Consider the following 6000-nt stretch of genomic DNA (forward strand, 5'->3'; position numbering starts at 1 on the left):
AGTCTTTTGATACTTAAACTACATTTCCATGGATCATCTCCTGTGATCTCCATTAAAGCCTCTGAAATTCACTTTTTAACACACTATATTGAAAATTTCTAATAGTCTGAAAAGTGCACAGAATGGCATCAAGTTGAAGCAGCAGAAAGAGAGCTCAACAACAAAAAATCCTGCTCTAAGAGTTCAAAGCCCTTTTATGCATTCAGCTGACTATTCATAGAGATCCTTTCTTCTATCAAGGTGTTGGAAGCAGCTTCTGAAGAATGCTCAGAGGTAGTCTCATTAAATCTAGCAAAAGTAGCCGGGCACATTGAAAACACACACAAAAGTGGTTTTATTATTACATGTTACATTTTGTGACCAATGATATTAAACATGGGAAAAATAACATATATCAAACTCTATAAAAGGCAACGAAATCTTGGTTGTTAAAGAGGTAAGATAAATGAAAATATTCATGTTTCCTGAATATTATCTTTTCATTGTCACTGTGAAAATAGCTTAGATTATTTTCTGACATCAAAAAAGGGACACTTCAAAAAAAAATGCTACTTGTATGCATATTTTGAGAGACAAATGGCAATATTTATACTGTTAATTTTTTCTAGATCTTACAAATATATTATTTACTTCTCAGATTTGTTTCCTATATCAATTTTCATTAGTTTATTACTTTATATATATTCATTTTTTATTTGAGTAATTGCAATTTTATATTTTATTTTTCTGAATTCCTTAGTGATAAACAAGGAATTGAATTGGCTTTAAAAATTCAGATTTTGAGCCCAATGAGATTTAAGTAAACTAACATTCAATTTAATCACATCTTTTTGTAACTAGTGATTTTTAGTATGGTATTCAATAATATTTAAAGGTGGCAAATAATAAAAATACAAGATAATAGGAAAATGACTTTACTTTTGATAGGAATAAAATTAGTAAAAAATGTGAAGGGGGCTATGAATCATAAATAGAAATTATTGACATTTGTTCAATACTATTGCAGATATTGCTATCAATAGATACTAGGATAATACACACATGGGTGCATTGATAAATCTTTTTTTTAGAATTTTATGATTTTTTAGTTCAATGTGTTAACCTTTACATGAGTATATGAAGAGAAAATGAACCTGAAATTAAAGGGAAAATATTGTATAACTTAACACCACTAATTCTTAGTGAGATAATAATTCCTTAAAAATAAGGCCTCTGAAAACAATAGGGACAGGAGAGTCCTGAAAACCCCAAAGACTGAATCATTGAAGTTTGTCTTTTAATGAAATAATTCCAACATTTTCTGTGTTCTCACCTCACTATTTTCAATATTAACTTCTATCAAAGAAGAACAGAAAATCAGTGTGTTATACTTTTACTGCCCTTTCTCCAACCCTATGATGTTATGTTTATTATTTTTTTTTATACTTTAAAGGTTCTTTAAGTTTAACTTCCACAGTTATAGGACTTTGTTATTTAGGTTATTTATTTTCCTTTCCTCCATTGCAATCTTTATAATTTGATGTTAGTGAATCTGTCACAGAAAAAAAACGTTCAATAAGAACTTTTTCCTTTTCCTTCCTACCAGTAACACAAAGTGATTTGGTCCATTACAGATCAGTTTTTTTTCCTTGTTGTTATTTAGCTAACCTTTATTCTTCCAGTGATTTCTCTGTGAATCAATGCTATAGATTAATAAGACTGCTTGTGGACATTTGCATTTCTAGGAATACATTGTGATGAATCCTTAGAATTCTTTCTTCTGTGTCACTGGAAAGATTTGTATGCACAACAAAACCACAAATCATTACTATTTATTTGTTATTCATATAAATGCATTCCAAAGGGAGGGGGAATGAAATCTAAATTGAGATGATTTAAAAGAGAGTTCACATCCCAGGCAACAAACCAGGAAGATTATTTCACTGTAGCATAAAAATGACTGATGGCTTTACAGGAATATATAATCTAAACTATTTTCATCTTTGCAAGGTCCATATTAATATGATTAGTAAACATTTGGAATTTACATTGTGCTTGATAAACTAAAGCGTCATAAAAATAAAACACAAAGCTGATCTCCATTTTAGAAATGAATAAAAGTAATAAAATAATGAAATATAGGAGAGTCTACAGATGACATATTTTTGCATAGTTTAGAATAATTTTATTCTAGAGCAATACTTTTGCAAGAAGAATTTCATCCACCAGAAGTGGCACCTATTTTGATAATTATTATGTCTCTCAATTCCCATTTTAGTAACATCAATAATAAGAGAGACTAGTAACATATTTTTCTATTGCTTTTATCTTCTAAGAGCACACAGACTTTTAATGATTATAATTTTACCAAGTGTTGTTCGTCTTTCCAATAACCACACAAAGCAAATAAGTAGTAGAAATTAGAATCATAATAATCACAGTTTATTTTTTAAAGGCCAAATAAGATGTCCCAGAATAATTTATGACATAATCTAAGACTATGTTAGTTAAAGATGCATAAGCCTAGAGTAGAGATAAAGGAGAAACAAAATCCTTAGAAAAAGGAAGATAAAACACCATCATATGCACATACACATACACATATTCAAGGACATTTTTAGGTATTAACTTAAATTTAAACAATGTCATATCTTTTATACAATATTTCTGAGTTAAACATATTTTAAATGAGATATCTCAAATAAATCAAATAAGTCACAATGCATTTTATGTACTTAAATTATCAAGGGGTCAGCATCTAAAGACTATTATTACTAATAGTATTCTTTGAAAATTTTAGTATTTTTCATGTCTGTAAAATTTTTTGGATTTCTGCATTTATACTCTTAGCCCAAGAAATGTCCTTTTCTGAAACTCTTTTTTTACATTTTAAAAGGACAGGCTTATTAGGAAAAGGAAAAAGAAAGAGAGGCACCTGCATAGTCACAGGTGGCAGGAAAGTTGCCTTCTGAAGCTTTCTTTGGTGAAAAATTATTTTTTTTACCTAGTTGAACAATGGCAATTACTATTCATGAAGTGCTTAACATTTTGTGCATTCATAAAGAAAAGATATATATTTTAATGTAGTTAATATATTGATCCATATCAGAAAAAATATAAAATATTTTAAAGTTTAAATTATAAAATATTTTAAAGTTTTTAAAACTAAATATTTTTAATTTGATGACTTTTTGTCAGTCACATGGCTTCGAAGGGCACTTCTCCACTGAATTTAGAGTGTGGGAGATTTAGATTTATCACAGAACAGTGATACTGGAAAGCACATCTCGTTCTGACAAAGGTGGCTTAAGAGCCATCAGGAATTCTGTGAACTGAATCCTTGCCATTTTTTCCATAAAAATAAGTCAGAAACTAACAATGTAAGTTAGCATAGGTAAAGCCCAGAGAGATGTCACCACTATTTGTGGCTGAGAAAAGATATTCAGTTATGAGACTTTTTTACTTTGGGATTTTGTGTGTGTTATAAGAAGTAGTAATAAGTGCCATCTCTATTGTTCATTTGCCACTTACTCTTCCCTGAAATTGTCTGACATTTAAAAATAACTAGATCCAACTAACTAACGTGAGCATTTGTAAATTAAACTCTCCTAGTAACCATTCTGTTATCAAGATCACATTCAGCAGTAATCATTTACAAATATCAACATGTATCATTTTGACAGAGCAATAGTTTTCCCTCTGAAATACAAAGTGTGTGAAAAGCAAAATGCACTCATGCCTTGTCAAATGCATGTATATTAACCAACACAGTGTAGTCGCCAACACCACAAAATTAGCTTTGATATTACGGTTACAAGGTGTTTGGTATTACTTGCTGCAAACGTAGACTAACATTTTATCTTTAGCTATCAAATATAGACTATGATGAATGCCCTGTAAGTGTTTACATGTTCAGAAAATATTAAAGACAGCTTTTCTTATTTCATACCACTTAACTTATCCACACATTTCTGACATTGCTGCATTTTTAAAAAGATTTATTTATGCATACAAGAACTGGGGTGCAAGCCAGAGGTGTGAGGGGGTGGGTGAGAGGATTCACTAGAGACAGAGCAGGGAACAGAATAGGCAGACTGACTGAAGTACTGCTGAGGGAAGCAGCAGGTGAGACAGGAGAGGTCTGCTACGCCATGTGGGTAGCTCCCTAGCCAGCTGGGATCGAACTCATGCTGCAGTGGCTGCGGACAGCTTCATAGGTTGTGTCTTAACCCCTAGCGCCACCAGGGAGCCACCTGACATTGCTGCATTTTGACCCAAAAGAGCCTACTCTATCAGGTAGAAAAACAGGACTTTGCTCATAACGTTTCAGTCTCCTTCCCCTATATTCCCACAGCACTTTATAAAATCACTGTGGCTCTCATATTTCATACCTCTCTGTTCTCTGGCTTCATTTTATACCATTGGTGCAGTTCCTAGAGGGCTGAGTTTGTTTGTTTTGTTTGTTTTCTTATTCATTGTCAGAAGAATGCTAGAAGTTCCATTAATACATAGCTAATATTAGCTCTCAAACATATTTGAAGAATAGATAAATTAGTCTAGCAAGATTCTGAAGTATCTAACTCATACTTAAATGAGGCATGTTTAAGTCATCACTGACAAGGGAAGAACTTAATTATTCAGGTATGGGAATGGGGTTCATTTATGCACCACCAACTACAGTTATAGATATAATTTTCTATATAATTTTTCTAAGAGTCAATGAAATATCAATCTCTATCATAGAAGAAAAAGCATAAAGATGCAGTTTGTAGATGAACATTTGTTAGAGGTACAGACTAGTAAACATGCCTACTCATAATGATTGCGTTCATTTTATATTTTATTGCATGGGCCTCTCCAAAACCAATGTTCCAAATTTTTGTTTTGCCTCTTAAGAGTGTCTTCTAAAGGGAGGAACTGTATTTTTTTTTGCACCTTTTTCTCTTGTGTAATGAAGTTGCATCTTATTTTTGCCATATCATTTTCCTCAGAATGAATAATTGTCAATGGTAAAAGCATAAGAGACCAGGAGCAGAGCCTCTTGGTAAACAGGGGGTAAGTCTCAGCGCTATGAACAGCCACTGCAGCATGAATTCAAGCCCCAGCCAGGGAGCTGACCCACATGGTGCAGCAGACCTCTCCTGTCTTGCCCGCTGCTCCCCTCAGCAGTGTGTATCAGTAGAGCCACCTGTTCTGCTCCCCATTCTGTCTCTGGTGAATGCTCTCACCTCCTTCACCCAGTTCTTGTATGCAAAAATAAAAATAAGTATTTAAAAAAAGAGCGAGAAACCGGGAAGCAGGTGCATTTTTTACAATGTTCTGCAGTATTTTTTTTTCAATGTGTCCGACTTTTTGAGTTCAACTTGACAGAAATTAAATATGCTTTGTTTCCTGTGAGGAATGAAGTTCTCCTGACAATCACCTCCAACCAGAGGAGTAATGGTAGTATACAAATGAAAGTCAGAATTTTACTTTTACTTTCCCTGGAAATCGCCTCTCCCCATGAGCAAAAACACAGTTCTGAGGAAACATCAAGGAAAGTGATGTTTTACTTTGTGCCATAAACCCAAAGGAGATAATATGTTACTCTCCAGCCTCTGTTTGTACATACTCTCTTTAAATATAATAAGAAATATAGATTCTATTCTAAAATATTTCACTGCCTGCCAAGAGGAAATTTACTCAGTTATTGCTGCAGAAAGAAAGTTATCCATTTTAAATAGTTGTTACTTTGTTTTGGCATCTAAGTTTTCCTAGCTGTAAAATGGGTAAATAATACCTACCTCACAATTGTAAGATTATACAAGAGAATACATATCAGTCGAATGTGATATCATTAAAAGAATAAAAGTAAGTAGAAATGTTCTGTGTAGATGAATGAGGGCAACCTTATGTAAATGGAGTGCTCAGACTATGAGAGAATGTTCTCATATGTCCTCTGGATGTCCATGAAAGACACTAACAGGAAGGGCCATGAATAACATTTCTCAAAGACAGGTTCTTAATTACAGGCCCTAACAA

Source organism: Talpa occidentalis, unplaced genomic scaffold, assembly GCF_014898055.3.
Source record: "Talpa occidentalis isolate TD23 unplaced genomic scaffold, MPIMG_talOcc4v2.1 talOcc4.5, whole genome shotgun sequence".
Taxonomy (NCBI): domain Eukaryota; kingdom Metazoa; phylum Chordata; class Mammalia; order Eulipotyphla; family Talpidae; genus Talpa; species Talpa occidentalis.